Raw genomic sequence first — 20591 nt, forward strand, 5'->3', positions numbered from 1 at the left:
GGGGCAGAATGCTATAGACAGTGGGGCAGAAATGCTGGACACAGTGGGGCAGAAATGCTGGACACAGTGGGGCAGAAATGCTGGACACAGTGTGGCAGAAATGCTGGACACAGTGGGGCAGAAATGCTGGACACAGTGGGGCAGAAATGCTGGACACAGTGGGGCAGAAATGCTGGACACAGTGGGGCAAAAATGCTGGACACAGTGGGGCAGAAATGCTGGACACAGTGGGGCAGAAATGCTGGGCACAGTGGGGCAGAAATGCTGGACACTGTGGGGCAGAAATGCTGGACACAGTGGGGCAGAAATGCTGGACACAGTGGGGCAGAAATGCTGGACACAGTGGGGCAGAAATGCTGGACTCAGTGGGGCAGAAATGCTGGACAGTGGACACAGTGGGGCAGAAATGCTGGACTCAGTGGGGCAGAAATGCTGGACACAGTGGGGCAGAAATGCTGGACACAGTGGGGCAGAAATGCTGGACACAGTGGGGCAGAAATGCTATGGACACAGTGGAGCAGAATGCTGGACACACTGGGGCAGAATGCTGGACACAGTGACAGGGTCAGAATGCTGGACACAGTGACAGGGGCAGAATGCTGGACACAGGGGCAGACTATGAGACCCGGGGGCAGAATGCTGGACATTGGGGCAGAATGCTGGAAATTGGGGCAGAATGCGAGACACGGGGCAGAATGGAGATACAGGGCATGATTGGAGACAGATGGGGCAGAATGGAGACACAGGGGGCATGATTGGAGACAAGTGGCTGGATTTCAGACTTTGGGGCATGGTTGGAGACATAGGGGGCAGAATGGAGACATGGGGCATGATTGGAGACAGATCATGCAGGATCATGGGGCAGGATGGATATGATGGAGAAAGATGGGGCAGGATGGAGAGATCACATGGGGCGATCATATGGGGCAGGATGGGGAGATCATATGGGGCAGAATGGATACTCATGAGGGCAGGATGGGAGAACATGTGGCTGACGCCAGGAATGAGACACACGGTGGCCAGGATGGGGAATATTATTACCATAGGGGCTAATTTAGGGATATTATTACTGCAGTGATGTATTTATTTTATTTTTTGAGGACACGGTTTTAAATGGGGGGGCGGTCCTGTTACTGTGTAGAGTGACACTATGTCGCCTCTTTTTTTTCATGTGGTGTAATGTAGAAGGTGGGAAAAATTAAGTAATGTATTCTACAAGCGGAGCTCGAGATAACTGTGTTATTTCCTGCAGAGAGAAGTCCTGGCTGGATTAAATGATGGTGGTCTGTGCTGGATGAAAGATGAACCTAGAGACGTCACTGGTGAGTCAGTGTGTTACCTATACACTGACACTATACACTGTATACTGTATACAGAGCTCCTGTGTATAATTTCACTAGTGATCACTGTATTATCTGTACACAGACACTGCATACTAAGTACAGATCTCCTGTGTATAATGGCACTTATGATGATAGTATGGTGCTTTTTTTTAATTACTGATCAGAATTGTAGTATTCAGTCACTATGTGGTGGTAATATGTGGTCTGGACATGGTGTTGCGGTATTTGTTCCTTGTATGTGATATTATTCGATCACTGTGGTGGTAATATGTCATCTGGTCATGGTGTAGCGGTATTTGTTCCTTGTATGTGATATTATTGGTCATTTTAAAAATTGAAAAATAAATAAAAATATACCTAAATTGTATTGCATATTTTAACAAATATTTAATAGGTTACAGTAGAGTAGGGCCCGGCCAAAAGTGTCTACCATGTTATGGTGGCGGCTTAAAAAATCTTTTGGCCAAAACAAAAGCTGCTGGCTATACAGTGGGGCAAAAAAGTATTTAGTCAGTCAGCAATAGTGCAAGTTCCACCACTTAAAAAGATGAGAGGCGTCTGTAATTTACATCATAGGTAGACCTCAACTATGGGAGACAAAATGAGAAAAAAAAATCCAGAAAATCACATTGTCTGTTTTTTTATCATTTTTTTTGCATATTATGGTGGAAAATAAGTATTTGGTCAGAAACAAACAATCAAGATTTCTGGCTCTCACAGACCTGTAACTTCTTCTTTAAGAGTCTCCTCTTTCCTCCACTCATTACCTGTAGTAATGGCACCTGTTTAAACTTGTTATCAGTATAAAAAGACACCTGTGCACACCCTCAAACAGTCTGACTCCAAACTCCACTATGGTGAAGACCAAAGAGCTGTCAAAGGACACCAGAAACAAAATTGTAGCCCTGCACCAGGCTGGGAAGACTGAATCTGCAATAGCCAACCAGCTTGGAGTGAAGAAATCAACAGTGGGAGCAATAATTAGAAAATGGAAGACATACAAGACCACTGATAATCTCCCTCGATCTGGGGCTCCACGCAAAATCCCACCCCGTGGGGTCAGAATGATCACAAGAACGGTGAGCAAAAATCCCAGAACCACGCGGGGGGACCTAGTGAATGAACTGCAGAGAGCTGGGACCAATGTAACAAGGCCTACCATAAGTAACACACTACGCCACCATGGACTCAGATCCTGCAGTGCCAGACGTGTCCCACTGCTTAAGCCAGTACATGTCCGGGCCCGTCTGAAGTTTGCTAGAGAGCATTTGGATGATCCAGAGGAGTTTTGGGAGAATGTCCTATGGTCTGATGAAACCAAACTGGAGCTGTTTGGTAGAAACACAACTTGTCGTGTTTGGAGGAAAAAGAATACTGAGTTGCATCCATCAAACACCATACCTACTGTAAAGCATGGTGGTGGAAACATCATGCTTTGGGGCTGTTTCTCTGCAAAGGGGCCAGGACGACTGATCCGGGTACATGAAAGAATGAATGGGGCCATGTATCGTGAGATTTTGAGTGCAAACCTCCTCCCATCAGCAAGGGCATTGAAGATGAAACGTGGCTGGGTCTTTCAACATGACAATGATCCAAAGCACGCCGCCAGGGCAACGAAGGAGTGGCTTCGTAAGAAGCATTTCAAGGTCCTGGAGTGGCCTAGCCAGTCTCCAGATCTCAACCCTATAGAAAACCTTTGGAGGGAGTTGAAAGTCCGTGTTGCCAAGCGAAAAGCCAAAAACATCACTGCTCTAGAGGAGATCTGCATGGAGGAATGGGCCAACATACCAACAACAGTGTGTGGCACTCAAGTATTGAGATGAAATTTTGTTTCTGACCAAATACTTATTTTCCACCATAATATGCAAATAAAATGTTAAAAAAACAGACAATGTGATTTTCTGGATTTTTTTTTCTCAGTTTGTCTCCCATAGTTGAGGTCTACCTATGATGTAAATTACAGACGCCTCTCATCTTTTTAAGTGGTGGAACTTGCACTATTGCTGACTGACTAAATACTTTTTTGCCCCACTGTATTTATGATCTGGTGATGGGAACTCTTGATGTGTGATAGGTGAGAAGTGGAGTTTTTCCAAGAGAGAGCGGTGGGTCTGTGGACAGTTCGAGGGGTGGAGCGTGGAGGCGGGGCTGGGGTGGAGCCTGGGCGGAGTCTCAAGGGGGCCCCGAAAATTTTGCCAGTATGGGGCCCCGAAATTTCTAGTGGCAGCCCTGCTCAGGAACATGGGGAAGGGGCGTGGCCTAACAAAAGGGGGTGTGATTGAGTTCTGCTGTCTCCCGGGATGAGAGCGTCCTGCGCTGGACAGCGGGGCAAAGAGTCAAATCCGGGAAAGTCCCGCACAATGAGGGACGGTTGGGAGGTATGTATATATGAAGGAGCAGGTAGGAGAGCAGGCATAATGTAGCTACTACACATGAGGGAGCAAGTAAGAGAGCGGCCATATCTCCTATATATGAAGGAGCAGGTGAAAGAGTGGCCATAGCTTCTACATAGGAAGGAGCAGATAGGAGAGCAGCCATAGCTCCTATATATGAGGGAGCAGATAGGAAAGCAGCCATAGCTCCTATATGTGAGGGAGCAGGTACGAGAGCGGCCATAGTTCCTACACATGAAGGAACAGGTAGGAGGGCAGCCATAGCTCCTATATGTGAGGGAGCAGGTACAAGAGCGCCTATAGCTCCTATATGTGATGGAAAAGGTAGGGAAGCAGCCATGGCTCCTATATTTAAGGAATCACATCCTCAGCTGCCGCAGTTGTGTGATAAGGATCCCGGCATCTGATATATAACTGCATGACTACACTGGAAAGTAATTGTGATTACAGCATAGGAATTTAGTCTGTGTCAAAGTGCAGAGATGTGGACTGTTTTACCCTGTTCCAGCCCCTGAAGACAACAAATGCACTGTGTGAATACAGTTGTACAGCTTTATATGTGAAAGTAATGTATTTATAATGTAATTAGATGGTGGCCCGATTCTAACGCATCGGGTATTCTAGAATATGCATGTCAACGTAGTATATTGCCCAGCCACGTAGTATATTGCCTAGCCACGTAGTATATTGCCCAGTGACGTAGTATATTGCCCAGTCACGTAGTATTTTGCCCAGCCACGTAGTATATTGCCCAGTCACGTAGTATATTGCCCAGCCACGTAGTATATTGCCCAGCCACGTAGTATGTTTCCAAGTCACGTAGTATATTGCCCAGCCACGTAGTATATTGCCCAGCCATGTAGTATATTGCCCAGCCACGTAGTATATTGCCCAGTGACGTAGTATATTGCCCAGCCACATAGTATATAGCAGAGCCACGTAGTACGGTATATAGCCCAGTCACGTAGTATATTGCCCAGCCACATATTATATAGCAGAGCCACGTAGTATATTGCCCAGCCACGTAGTATATTGCCCAGCGACGGAGTATATTGTCCAGCCACATAGTATATTGCCCAGCCACGTAGTATATTGCCCAGCACAGAGCCACGTAGTTTAGAGACTTAAAAAAAACATATACTCACCTTCCGAAGGCCCGTTGAAGTCCTGCTATACTCACCATCCTCCGCCTTTCACGCTCCTCGCGATGCTCCCGGGACCGCTCCATTGCAAGCGTCAGTTTCCGGTCCCAGGGCTGGTATGAGCAGGACCTGTGATGACGTCGCGGTCACATGACCGTGACGTCATGGCAGGTCCTTGTCGTACACCAGCCCTGGGACCGGAAGCTGCCGCTTGCAATGGAGCGGTCCCGGGAGCGTCGTGAGGAGCGGGAAAGGCGGCGGATGGTGAGTATAGCAGGTTTTTTGTTTTTTTAATTATTTTTAACATGACATATTTAAATAGTTTGGGACACACAGGGTTAATAGCAGCGGTAACGGGGTGCGTTACACCACGGGCCGTTACCGCTGCCATTAACCCTGTTTGAGTGGTGAGTGGAGGGGATTATGGAGCGGGCACCGGGCAGTGAGTGCAGGGGAGTAGAGGAGGGACTAATCGGACTGTGCCCGTCGCTGATTGGTCGCGGCAGCCATGACAGGCAGCTGCCGAGACCAATCAGTGAATGAATAACCGTGACAGAAGGATAGACAGACAGACGGAAGTGACCCTTAGACAATTATATAGTAGACTAGATGGTGGCTCGATTCTAACGCATTGGGTATTCTAGAATATACATGTCCACGTAGTATATTGTCCAGCCACGTAGTATATTGCATAGCCACGTAGTATATTGCCCAGCCACGTAGTATATTGCCCAACCACGTAGTATATTGCCCAGCGATGTAGTATATTGCCCAGCCACGTAGTATATTGCCTAGTTACATAGTATATTGCCCAGCCAAATAGTATACAGCACAGCGCCACATAGTATATTGCAGAGCGAGGTAGTATATTGTCCAGCCACGTAGTATACAGCACAGAGCCACGTAGTATATTGTCCAGCCACATAGTATACAGCACAGAGCCACATAGTATATTGCAGAGCGAGGTAGTATATTGTCCAGCCACGTAGTATATTGTCCAGCCACGTAGTATATTGGACAGCGACGTAGTATATTGCCGAGCCTTGTAGTATACAGCACAGAGCCACGTAGTATATTGCCCAGTGACGTAGTATATTACCGAGCCAAGTATGTCACAGGTTAAAAAAATAAAAAATAAACATACTCACCTAACGATCCAAGGGCCCCTTGTAGTTGAACATACTCACCATACTGGTCGCTGCTCCTCAGCATCCCGTCTCTCCGCTTCCTGGGATCCAACGGCGCTGTGCAGATGGGCGCGCGGCTGCCGCCATCTTTCGTTCCCTGGATGCTTTGCAAAATTATCCATATGACTTAGCGGTCTCACGAGACCGCTAGGTCTTCTGGGTAATTTCGCAAAGCATCGCTGGGAAAGGAAGATGGCGGCAGGCGCGAGCGGCTCAGCGGACAATGGAGGGTGATTATAGCAGGTTTTTTGTTTTTTGACTATTTTTAACATTACTTTATTTTACTTATTGATAGGCAGCATCAATAGTAAAAGGTTGGGGACACACAGGGTTAATAGCGGCGGTAACGGAATGCGTTACCCATGCCGCGGTCCGTTACCGCCGGCATTAACCCTGTGTTAGCGGTGACCGGAGGGGAGTATGGAGCAGGCGCCGGGGACACCGATTGTGGGGAGCGGAGCGCCGGAGACACTGACTGCGGGGAGCGGAGCACGGGGACACTGACTGCGGGGAGCGGTGCGCCGGGGACACTGACTGTGGGGAGCGGAGCGCCGGGGACACTGACTGCGGGGAGCGGAGCATCGGGGACACTGACTGCAGGGAGCGGAGCGCCGGGGACACTGACTGCGGGGAGCGGAGCGCCGGGGACACTAACTGCGGGGAGCGGAGCGGCCATTTTCTTCCGGACTGTGCCCGTCGCTGATTGGTCGTGGCTGTTTTGCGGCGACCAATCAGCGACTTGGATTTCCATGATAGACAGAGGCCACGACCAATGAATATCCGTGACAGAAGGACATACAGACAGATGGAAGTACCCCTTAGACAATTATGTATATAGATGTAATGTGCAGACAAGCAGAAAGTGAAGCTATCTGAGGGAGCAGATAGGAAAGCGGCCATAAACTCCTGTATATGAGTTAGCAGGTAGGGGTGTGGTCACAGGGCCTATATATGAGGGATCAGGTAGGATAGCGGCCATAACTCCTAAAAATGAAGGAGCAGGTAGGAGAGTAGGCATAGCTCCTATATATGAGAGAGCTGGTAGGAGAGCACCTATAACTCCTATTTATGAGGGAGCAGGTAGCAAAGTGGCCATAGTTACTATATATGAGGGAGCAGATAGGGCAGCGACCATAGCGCATATACAGTATATGAGGGATCAGATAGGGTAGTGGCCAAATACTCCTATATATAAAGGAGCAGGTAGGAGAGCAGCCATAACTCCTATATATGAGGAAGCAGGTAGGAGAGTGGCCGTCCCCTATATATTAGGGAGCAGGTAGGGGAGCGGCCATAGCACCTATATATGAGGGATCAGTTAGGGTAGCGGCCATAACTCCTAAAAATGAAGGAGCAGGTAGGAGAGCAGGCATAGCACCTATATATGAGGGAGCAGGTAGGAAAGCAGCCATAGCACCTATATACGAAGGAGCAGTTAGGACAGCATCCATAACTCCTACATATGAAGGAGCAGTTAGGAGAGTGCCTATAACTCATATTTATGAGGGAGCAGGTAGCAGAGCGGCCATAGCTCCTATATATGAGGGAGCAAATAGGGGAGCAGCCATAGCGCCTATATATGAGGGATCAGGTACAGGGCTGCCACTAGGAATTTCGGGGCCCCATACTGGCCAAATTTTAGGGATCCCCTTGAGACTCTTCCCAGGCTCCACCCCTCGAACTGTCCACAGCTCCATTTTACTCTCTTGGAAAAACTCCACTTTTCACCACACATTAACAGTTCCCATCATGAGATCACACATATAACCAGCAGCCTTTGTTTTGGCCAAAAGATTTTTTAAGCCGCCACCACGACATGATAGACTCTTTTGGCCGGGCCCTATTCTACTCTAACCTATTAAACATTTGATAAAATATGCAATACAATTTAGGTGTATTTTTACATTTTTAAAATGACCAATAATATCACACAAGGGACAAATACCACTATACCATCACCAGACATCATATTACCACCACATAGTGACCTATAATACCACATACAATGAACAAATACCACCACACCATGTCCAGACCACATATTAAAACCACAGTGATCGAATAATATCACATACAAGGGACAAATACAACCACACCATGACCAGACCACATATTACCACCACATGGTGACCAATAATACCACATACAAGGAACAAATACTACACCTTGGCCGGACAACATATTACCACCACTTTGTGACTGAATACTACAATACTGATCAGTAATAAAAAAAAAACAATACTAATATCTCCATATGTGCCATTATACACAGGAGATCTGTACTTAGTATGCAGTGTCAGTGTAAAGGTAATATAGTGATCACTCGTGACATTGTACACAGGACCGCTGTATATACTATACAGGGTATAGTATCAGTTTATAGGTAACACACTGGCTCACCAGTGACGCCTCTAGGTGAAGTCTTTCATCTTCATCCAGCACAGATCGACGTCACTTCTTCCAGCCAGGGCTCGTCTCTGCAGGAAATAACACAGTTAGCCAGAGCACCACTTGCAGAGCACATTACTTATTTTTCCCAACTTCTACACTACACCAAATGAAGAAAAAAGGTGACATAGTTTTGCTCTGCACAGTAACAGGACCGCCTCCCCCATTTAAAACAGTATACTCAAAAACAGAATAAATCACTGCAGTAATAATATCCCTTAATTAGCCCCTATGGTAATAATATCCCTCTTCCTGGCCCTTGTGTGTCTCATTCCTGGCTCCAGCCTTATGTTCTCCCATCCTGCCCTGAGTATCCATTCTGTCCCCATGTGATGTCCCCATCCTGCCCCATCTGTCCCATGAGCCTGCCACAACTGTCCCATTATCCTGCCCCATCTGTCCCATTATCCTGCCCCATGAACCTGTACCATCTGTCTCCATCCTGCCCCATGATCCTGCCCCCTGTGTCTCCATCCTGCCCGATCTGTCCATCCGCACCATATCTCCAATCATGCCCCCTGTGTCTCCAATCCTGCCCCATAGCTTTCATCCTGCCACCATGTCTCCAGTCCTGCCCCCATATATTTTATTCTGCCCCCTGTGTCTCCAATCATGCCCTTTGTGTCTCCAATCATGCCTCGTGTCTCCATTCTGCTCCGTGTCTCCATTCTGCTCTGTGTCTCCATTCTTGCCCATGTCTCCATTCTTGCCCCATGTCTCCATTCTGCCCACTGTGTCTCCATTCTTGCCCTGTGTCTCCATTCTGCCCGTGTCTCCATTCTGCCTCCATGTCTCCATTCTTGCCCCATGTCACCATTCTGCCCAGTGCCCACTGTGTCTCCATTCTTGCCCCGTGTCTCCATTCTTCCTCCTGTGTCTCCATTCTGCCCCTGTGTCTCCATTCTTGTCCCATGTCTCCATTCTGCCCACTGTGTCTCCATTCTTGCCCCATGTCTCCATTCTGCCTCATGTCTCAATTCTTCCCCGTGTCTCCATTCTGCCCCGTGTCTCCATTCTTGCCCCCATGTCTCCATTCTGCCCCGTGTCTCCAATCCTACCCAGTGTCTTCAATCATACCTCAATATCTTTCACCCTGCCCCCTGTCTCCATTCTGCCCCCGGCAGGATGGACACTTGTATCCATCTTGCCACCTTGCCGCTTTCAATTAAAAAAAGAACAAACCCTTACCTCTTACCTAGCCGCGCCCCTGCAGCGAGCAATTTTCCCTCCAGGCTGAAAGCGCGCACACACCGGCGAATGACGATGACGTCAGATGCCGGCGATGTGCCCGCTGACGTCAACTGCCAGCCTTCTATTGGCTGGCGGCTTTAACTATTGCCATGCGGGCCCGGGCCCGAGCCGGGCATGCACGGCAGTGGAGTGTAACTGAATCCTGCGTCTCCAGCGCAGGGTTCAGTAAATCCTGCCGCTGGGGCCCGATCAGCAGAAGAGATGGGGCCTGATGCGGGCCCCGTCTGCTGACCAGGGCCCTTATGCCAGTCAGGGCAGTAATGTCCTGATGGCGGCCCTGATCAGGTACAATACATAAGACACAAAAGTTGGTGTATACAAAGATCATATAGATTGGAGGCTACCACAAAGTTGGAATAAATCATGTAATATAAACTAATGCTGACTGATGTCCAATTGGATTCCAGAAAATTATATATTTATTAATCTTAGAATGAAATCATGCTATATGGTTAGTCCAATATCTTAAGAAATGGGCGTACAGTATGTCCACTGATAGAACAGTGAAGAGACATGAACCCAAAGGGTAATAGAAATTGCAGTATAATGCAAATGCATAGATAGCAACATAATCTACAGCTCTGGCAAAAATTAAGAGACCACCACATCAAAACCCTGTCATGGGAAGCCCAATCTCCAGACCTGAAGCCCATTGAAATCCTCTGGAATGTAATCAAGAGGATGATGGATAGCCACAAGCCATTAAACAAAGAAGAACTGCTTACATTTTTGCATCATAAGCAGTGTGAAAGACTGGTGGCAAGCATCCAAGACGCATGAAAGCTGTGATTAAAAATCATGGTTATTCCACAAGATATTGATTTCTGAACTCTACCTGAGTTAAAACATTAGTATTGCTGTTTCTAAATGATTATGAACTTGTTTTCTTTGCATTATATGACGTCTGAAAGCACTGGATTTTTTTTTACATTTTGACCATTTTTCTTTGTCAGAAAAAAAATACAAAATTTATTGCTTGGAAATTCGGAGACATGTTGTCAGAAGTTTATAGAATAAAAGAATTTACATTTTACTCAAAAATATACCTGTAAAGAAAAAATCAGACAAACTGAATATTTTGCAGTGGTCTCTTAATTTTTGCCAGAGTTGTATAGCTGGCTGTTAAGAATACAGATATGGAAGTGTAATGTGATGGCTCAATGTGAGGCTATGATGATGTCTGGATAATTTGACAGATAATGTGTATTGGGTCATCCTTTGCAGTCTCAGAAAAAGTACAGGCTAGGCAACCCTTGCCGCACCCGCAAACTGCACACTCATGACCAGTGCTGGCCACAGGCAGAATTGGGGCTGAGGATGCAGTGCTTGTCATTTCTGTGTGGGAAGATAGTAACATAACATAGTAACATAGTAACATAGTTAGTAAGGCCGAAAAAAGTCATTTGTCCATCCAGTTCAGCCTATATTCCATCATAATAAATCCCCAGATCTACGTCCTTCTACAGAACCTAATAATTGTATGATACAATATTGTTCTGCTCCAGGAAGACATCCAGGTCTCTCTTGAACCCCTCGACTGAGTTCGCCATCACCACCTCCTCAGGCAAGCAATTCCAGATTCTCACTGCCCTAACAGTAAAGAATCCTCTTCTATGTTGGTGGAAAAACCTTCTCTCCTCCAGACGCAAAGAATGCCCCCTTGTGCCCGTCACCTTCCTTGGTATAAACAGATCCTCAGCGAGATATTTGTATTGTCCCCTTATATACTTATACATGGTTATTAGATCGCCCCTCAGTCGTCTTTTTTCTAGACTAAATAATCCTAATTTCGCTAATCTATCTGGGTATTGTAGTTCTCCCATCCCCTTTATTAATTTTGTTGCCCTCCTTTGTACTCTCTCTAGTTCCATTATATCCTTCCTGAGCACCGGTGCCCAAAACTGGACACAGTACTCCATGTGCGGTCTAACTAGGGATTTGTACAGAGGCAGTATAATGCTCTCATCATGTGTATCCAGACCTCTTTTAATGCACCCCATGATCCTGTTTGCCTTGGCAGCTGCTGCCTGGCACTGGCTGCTCCAGGTAAGTTTATCATTAACTAGGATCCCCAAGTCCTTCTCCCTGTCAGATTTACCCAGTGGTTTCCCATTCAGTGTGTAATGGTGATATTGATTCCTTCTTCCCATGTGTATAACCTTACATTTATCATTGTTAAACCTCATCTGCCACCTTTCAGCCCAAGTTTCCAACTTATCCAGATCCATCTGTAGCAGAATACTATCTTCTCTTGTATTAACTGATTTACATAGTTTTGTATCATCTGCAAATATCGATATTTTACTGTGTAAACCTTCTACAAGATCATTAATGAATATGTTGAAGAGAACAGGTCCCAATACTGACCCCTGCGGTACCCCACTGGTCACAGCGACCCAATTAGAGACTATACCATTTATAACCACCCTCTGCTTTCTATCACTAAGCCAGTTACTAACCCATTTACACACATTTTCCCCCAGACCAAGCATTCTCATTGTATGTAATGTAATCTCCTCATTTTCCTCCTCCACCTCTGCTGAGCTACTCAACTGCATACCTTTGTGTTCACATCAAGTGGGATGTTCAACCTCATTGTCAACCTCTCTGTTCTCACACTCCTCACCCTGAGAGTCACCCTCCTCTTCCTATCCTGACACCATGGTACAGTCCATGTGCACCTCTGGTGTACGTGTCTCATCAGGATCACCTTTACCCACGTCTGGTGAAGAAGGTCTGGATTCTGCTCGGACCCTACTTCTTCTGGTTCCAACATGAAAATATGTGGGGCTTTGGTGCAGATTCTTTCCATCTCTGGATTCTGTGATTCTTCAGAGGAGACCTCTGATGCCCATGGAATAGAATGTGTGAACAGCTCTGCAGAATGGCCTATCTGTGGTTACCCACAGTTAGATTGATGTTTGGAAATTTTTGGCACAGGGGGAAAAAAGGGTGATTGTACTTTCTGTGATGTTAATGTGGAGAAAAAGGAGGAGAGGCCACTTGATGAGGCGCTTGCCATCCACTGTAGCACATGCTCTTTCTGAGCCTCATCTACAAGGCCTATTGCTGTTCGGCTGCCAAAGAAAGGGAGTCAAGTAGTCCATCCAGTAACAGATGTTATCAGTGGTCTTGGGATAGAAGGAGACAGTGTTTGTTCAGCTGAGTATTTATTAACATTAACACCTAACCCATGTTGTCCTACACCAAGCCTATTCCACCTTCCACCATGACCTTGCTTTTTCACACTTATGTTGTAAGTAGCCTTCCCCTCTTGTAACCTGCTGTTTCACCACCTTGGGCCCACAGGTGTCAGTCACCTGTCACTAAATGAACAATCACTATTTTCTTAGATAGTGTGCCTGCCAACAGTGTTATTATTATGTTATGTTATTGCTTGGAAATTCGGAGACATGTTGTCAGAAGTTTATAGAATAATAGAACAATTTACATTTTACTCAAAAATATACCTATAAAGAAAAAATCAGACAAACTGAACATTTTGCAGTGGTCTCTTAATTTTTGCCAGAGTTGTATAGCTGGCTGTTAAGAATACAGATATGGAAGAGTCATGTGATGGCTCAATGTGAGGCAATGATGATGTCTGGATAATTTGACAGATAATGTGTGTTGGGTCATCCTTTGCAGTCTCAGAAAAAGCCCAGGCTAGGCAACCCTTGCCGCACCCGCGAACTGCACACTCATGACCAGTGCTGGCCACAGGCAGAATTGGAGCTGAGGATGCAGTGCTTGTCATTGGATAGAAGGAGTTGTTTGTTTCATTGAGCTTTCATTAACATTAACACCTAACCCATGTTGTCCTACACCAAGCCTATTCCACCTTCCACCATGACCTTGCTTTTTCACACTTATGTTGTAAGTAGCCTTCCCCTCTTGTAACCTGCTGTTTCACAACCTTGGGCCTACAGGTGTCAGTCATCTGTCACTAAATGAACAATCACTATTTATTTTCTTAGATAGTGTGCCTGCCAACACTGTTATACCTATCAATTTTAAGTGTAAATCTGGCCTTCTGGTTTGCCACTGAAACACAGTTTTATGATAAATTATTTGGATTGGCTAATTGGCCCTCCAGGCTGCACCCCAGTATTATGCCTAATTATTTTTAAGTGGAAATCTTGCCTTCTGACTTGCCACTGAAACAAAGTTTTATCACAAACGATATGGATTAGTTAACTGGCCCTCCAGGCTGCACCCCAGTATTTGGCCTAATGATTTTTAAGTTGAAATCTGGCCTTCTGATTTGCCAGTGAAACACAGTTATATCACAAACTATTTGGAGTAGCAAATGGGGCCTCCGGAAACTGCTACACAGTTTTTGCACACAAAACCTACAAGAAGCAAAATAAACATAAACCCTGCTGTAACTAAATAAATAAAAAACAAGAGTGTATTCAACCCCTTAAGCCCCGAGAGTGGTTTGCACGTTAATGACCGGGCCAATTTTTACAATTCTGACCACTGTCCCTTTATGAGGTTATAACTCTGGAACGCTTCAACGGATCCCAGTGATTCTGACGTTATTTTCTCGTGACATATTGTACTTCTTGATAGTGGTAAAATTTCTTTGATAAATACCTGCGTTTATTTGTGAAAAAAAAAGAAATTTGGTGAAAATTTTGAAAATTTCCAACTTTGAATTTTTATGCAATTAAATCACAGAGATATGTCACACAAAATACTTAATAGGTAACATTTCCCACATGTCTACTTTACATCAGCACAATTTTGGAACCAAAATTTTTTTTTGTTAGGGAGTTATAAGGGTGAAAAGTTGACCAGCAATTTCTCATTTCTACAACACCATTTTTTTTTAGGGACCATATCTCATTTGAAGTCATTTTGAGGGGTCTATATGATAGAAAATACCCAAGTGTGACACCATTCTAAAAACTACACCCCTCAAGGTGCTCAAAACCACATTCAAGAAGTTTATTAACCCTTCTGGTGCTTCACAGGAATTTTTTGAATGTTTAAATAAAAATGAACATTTAACTTTTTTCACAAAAAATTTAATTCAGCTCCAATTTGTTTTATTTTACCAAGGGTAACAGGAGAAAATGGACCCCAAACATTGTTGTACAATTTGTCCTGAGTACGCCAATACCCCATATGTGGGGGTAAACCACTGTTTGGGCGCATGGCACAGCTCGGAAGCGAAGGAGCGCCATTTGACTTTTCAATGCAAAATTGACTGGAATTGAGATGGGACGCCATGTTGCGTTTGGAGAGCCACTGATGTGCCTAAACATTGAACCCCCCCACAAGTGACACCATTTTGGAAAGTAGACCCCCTAAGGAACTTATCTAGATGTGTGGTGAGCACTTTCACCCAACCAGTGGTTCACAGAAGTTTATAATGCAGAGCTGTAAAAATAAAAAAAATCATATTTTTTCGCAAAAATTATCTTTTCGCCCACAATTTTTTATTTTCCCAAGGGTAAGAGAAGAAATTGGATCTTAAAAGTTTTTGTGCCATTTGTCCCGAGTACGATGATACCTGATATGTGGGGCTAAATGACTGTTTGGGCGGATGGCAGTGCTCGGAAGGGAAGGAGCGCCGTTTGACTTTTCAATGCAAAATTGACTGGAATTGAGATGGGACACCATGTCCTGTTTGGAGAGCCCCTGATGTGCCTAAACATTGAAACTCCCCACAAGTGACACCATTTTGGAAAGTAGACCCCCTAAGGAACTTATCTAGATGTGTTTTGAGAGCTTTGAACCCCCAAGTGTGTCACTACAGTTTATAACGCAGAGCCGAGCCGTGAAAATAAAAATTCTTTTTTTTTGTCACAAAAATGATTTATTAGCCCCCAGTTTTGTATTTTAACAAGGGTAACAGGAAGGCAAGGAGCACCATTTGGAATGCAGACTTAGATGGATTGGTCTGCAGGTGTCACGTTGCATTTGCAGAGCCCCTGATGTACCCAAACAGTAGAAACCCCCCACAAGTGACCCCATATTGGAAACTAGACCCCCCAAGGAACTTATCTAGATGTGTTGTGAGAACTTTGAACCCCCATGTGTTTCACTACAGTTTACAACGCCGAGCCGTGAAAATAAAATATCTTTTTTTTCCCACAAAAATTATTTTTAGCCCCCCAAATTTTTATTTTCCCAAGGGTAACAAGAGACCTTGGACCCCAAAAGTTGTTGTCCAATTGGTACCGAGTACGCTGATACCCCATATGTTGGGGTAAACCCCTGTTCGGGCACACAGGAGAGCTCGGAAGGGAAGGAGCACTGTTTTACTTTTTCAATGCAGAATTAGCTGGAATTGAGATCGCACGCCATGTCGCATTTGGAGAGCCCCTGATGTACCTAAACAGTGGAAACCCCCCAATTCTAACTGAAACCCTAATCCAAACATACCCCTAACCCTAATCCCAACAGTAACCCTAACCACACCCCTAACCCTGACACACCCCTAACTCTAATCCCAACCCTATTCCCAACCGTAAATGTAATCCAAACCCTAACCCTAACTTTAGCCCCAACCCTAACCCTAACTTTAGCTCCAACCCTAACCTTAGCCCCAGCCCTAACTTTAGCCCCAACCCTAACCCTAACTTTAGCCCAACCCTAACCCTAACTTTAGCCCCAACCCTAACCCTAACTTTAGCCCCAACCCTAACCCTGACTTTAGCTCCAACCCTAGCCCCAACACTAACCCTAGCCCTAACCCTATCCCTAACCCTAGACCTAACCCTAGCCCTAACCCTAGCCCTAACCCTAACGGGAAAATGGAAATAAATACATTTTATTTTATTTCATTATTTTTCTTTAACTAAGGGGGTGATGAAGGGGGGTTTGATTTACTTTTATAGCGTTTTTTATAGCGGATTTTTATGATTGGCAGCTGTCACACACTAAAAGACGCTTTTTAGAGCAAAAAAGTTTTTGCGTCTCCACATTTTGAGACCTTTAATTTTTCCATATTTTGGTCCACAGAGTCATGTGAGGTCTTGTTTTTTGCGGGACGAGTTGTCGTTTTTATTGGTAACATTTTTAGGCATGTGACATTTTTTGATCACTTTTTATTCCGATTTTTGTGAGGCAGAATGACCAAAAACCAGCTATTCATGAATTTCTTTTGGGGGGGGGGTTTATACCGTTCAGCATTTGGTAAAATGGATAAAGCAGTTTTATTCTTTGGGTCAGTACGATTACAGCGATATCTAATTTATATCATTTTTTTATGTTTTGGCGCTTTTATACGATAAAAACTATTTTATAGAAAAAATAATTATTTTGGCATCGCTTTATTTTCAGGACTATAACTTTTTTATTTTTTTGCTGATGATGCTGTATGGTGGCTCGTTTTTTGCGGGACAAGATGACATTTTCAGCGGTTCCATGGTTATTTATATCTGTCTTTTTGATCGCGTGTTATTCCACTTTTTGTTCGGCGGTATGATAATAAAGCGTTGTTTTTTGCCTCGTTTTTTTTTTTTTCTTACGTTGTCTACTGAAGGGGTTAACTAGTGGGACAGTTTTATAGGTTGGGTTGTTACGGACGCGGCGATACTAAATATGTGTACTTTTATTGTTTGTTTTTATTTTATTTAGATATAGAAATGTATGAGAATAATATATTTTTTTTTTCATTATTTAGGAATTTTTTTTAATTATTTTTATACACATGTGGAATTTTTTTTTTTTACTTTTTCACTTTGTCCCGGGAGGAAGGGGGGGGGGGACATCACAGATGGCTGATCTGACAGTTTGCACAGCACTCTGTCAGATCAGCGATCTTACTTACAAGGCTGCAGGCTTACCAAGCGCCTGTTCTGAGCAGGCACTTGGTAAGCCACCTCCCTCCCTGCAGGACCCGGATGCCGCGGCCATTTTGGATCCGGGCCTGCTGCAGGGAGGAGAGGGAAGAGACCCTCGCAGCAACGCGATCACATCGCGTTGCTGCGGGGGTCTCAGGGAAGCCCACAGGGAGCCCCCTCCCTGCGCGATTCTTCCCTGTGCCGGGAGTTAATGTGCCGGGAGCGGTCCGTGACCGCTACTGGCACATAGTGCCGGGTGTCAGCTGCGATAGGCAGCTGACACCCGGCCGCGATCGGCCGCGCTCCCCCCGTGAGCGCGGCTGATCGCGTATGACATACTATTCCGTCACTGGGAATTAAGTCCCAGGTCACCTTGACGGGATAGTACGTCATATGGGATTAAGGTGTTAAATAACACAGGGTTCGTTGTAATACTGTTTTTCATCAAAAATAGCATAAAAGACATCCCACTGCCGACAAGGTGATTCTGAGATGGCTTTTATGCTATTTTTGATCAAAATCAGTAATACTAAGAACCCTGTATTATTTAAATGCACTTTTGCTTTTTACTTATTTAGATACAGCAGGGTTTATGTTTATTTTGCTTCTTGTAGGTTGGGTTTGCTTTATGGCCAGAGTGAACATGCGTTTATGTGCTGCATATACACAAATTTAAACCAAGCTCAATTTTCTGTTTGCCATTTTATTAATACTTATTATTATTATACATTTTTATAGCGCCATTTATTCCATGGCGCTTTACATGTGAAAAGGGGGCAAATATAGACCAATACATTAAACATGAGCAAAAAACAAGGCAGTAACAGGTACAGAAGGAAGCAGGACCCTGCCCGCAAGGGCTCACAGTCTGCAGGGGATGGGTGAGGATACACTAGGAGAAGGTCGAGCTGGTTGTGCGGTGGTTTAGTAGGTTGAGGTTCACTGCAGGTTGTAGGCTTGTCGGAAGAGGTGACTCTTCAGGTTCTTTTTGAAGGTTTCTTATGTAGTCGAGAGTCTGATGTGTTGGGGTAGAGAGTTCCAGAGTATGGGGGAAGCACGGGAGCAGTCTTGGATGCGGTTGTGGGAAGAAGAGATAAGAGGGAAGTAGAGAAGGAGATCTTGTGAGGATCGAAGGTTGCGTGTAGGTAAGTACCGGGAGACCATGTCACAGATGTATGGAGGAGACAGGTTGTGGATGGCTTTGTATGTCATAGTAAGGGTTTTGAACTGGAGTCCCTGGACGATAGGAAGCCAGTGAAGTGCTTGGCATAGGGTAGAGGCTGGGGAGCAGCAGGGAGACAGGTAGATTAGTCGGGCAGCAGAGTGTAGGCTGGATTGGAGTGGTGCTAAAGTGCTAGAGGGGAGGCCAGAGAGTAGGAGGTTGCAATAGTCAAGGAGGGAGATGATAAGGGCGTGCAGTAGTGTTTTTGTGGTTTTGTTGTCAAGGAATGCGCGGATCCGGGTTACAGCATGGTTTATGTTTATTTCGCTTCTTGTAGGTTTTATATGTTTATGGCCAAATTCAACATACGTTTATGTTTTGTATTTTCAAAGTTTTTGCATCTAGTTCGATGCTGGAAGATCGATTTCACACAGGACAGGATCCTATCTACCTTACTGACAAATTCACTTGCAGCACTATCCGGAGCGGCTTCTCTGCACTGTGACACTGAGAAAATGGTGTCAGCAAAGCAAAATGTCCACTTTTGATATGATCGGGGACATGTGACTTTGGCAGCCAATCACAGAGGACCTTGTATCATGACGTTGTGGAGGGTTTATGCACCCTGATTGGCTGCCGGATTCAACACACATAAAGTTAAAGAAAAAAAAAAGAGCATGCCGCTTCTCTAACCTCTCCACATGCTCCTCTAACCTATCCACACCTACTCTCCTCATCAAGCACATCCCCTGTCACCCTCGCTCATCATACAGCACCACAGTTCTAGCCAAAGTAATAAAAAATGTATTCCTAGAAATGAGATGATAACTGTAACCGAATTTTGCAGATTTTGAGCAAAAATACTTGTGAAAGCTAACACAAATCCGAATGTGCTACATTCGTAACGAATTTGAAATTGGCGAACGTTTTCAGAACACATTCGCTCATCTGTAGTCAAGAACAATGACATCCTATGCACATTCTGTAATATTCTATTAATCCCTTAGAGACCAAGCTAATTTTAACCGCTTAGTGACGGAACCAATTTGCGACTTAAAGGGAACCTGTCACCCCGTTTTTTGAGATTGAGCTATAAATACTGTTAAATAGGGCCTGCGCTGTGCGTTACTATAGTGTATGTAGTGTACCCTGATTCCCCATGTATGCTGAGAAATACATTACCAAAGTCGCCGTTTTCGCCTGTCAATCAGGCTGGTCTGGTCAGGTGGGCGTGTTCACAGCGCTCTTTTCTTCCCCAGCTTTCCGTTGGTGGCGTAGTGGTGTGCGCATGTCCTGGGGCAGGCGCGGCCCCAGGAAGATGGCCGCCCCCACCGATGCAAGGGATTACAGCGCAGATCGCGCGCTGTGTCTTCACGTGGGCGCAGGGAAGTCGGAACTCTGGACATGCGCACACCACTACGCCACCAACGGAAAGCTGGGGAAGAAAAGAGCGCTGTGAACACGCCCACCTGACCAGACCAGCCTGATTGACAGGCGAAAACAGCGACTTTGGTAATGTATTTCTCAGCATACATGGGGAATCAGGGTACACTACATACACTATAGTAACGCACAGCGCAGGCCCTATTTAACAGTATTTATAGCTCAATCTCAAAAAACGGGGTGACAGGTTCCCTTTAATAACCAGGCCAATTTTTATAATTCTGACCACTGTCACTTTATGACGTTATAACTCTGGAATGCTTTAATGGATCCCGCTGATTCTGAGATTTTTTTTGTGACATATTGTGCTACATGTTAGTGGTAAAATTTCCTCGATATTACTTGCGTTTAATTATAAAAGAAATGGAAATATGGTGAAAATTTTTACAATTTTGCAATTTTCAAACTTTGAATTTTTATGTC

The sequence above is a fragment of the Ranitomeya imitator genome, chromosome 5 (genome assembly GCF_032444005.1).
Source record: "Ranitomeya imitator isolate aRanImi1 chromosome 5, aRanImi1.pri, whole genome shotgun sequence".
Classification (NCBI taxonomy): Eukaryota; Metazoa; Chordata; class Amphibia; order Anura; family Dendrobatidae; genus Ranitomeya; species Ranitomeya imitator.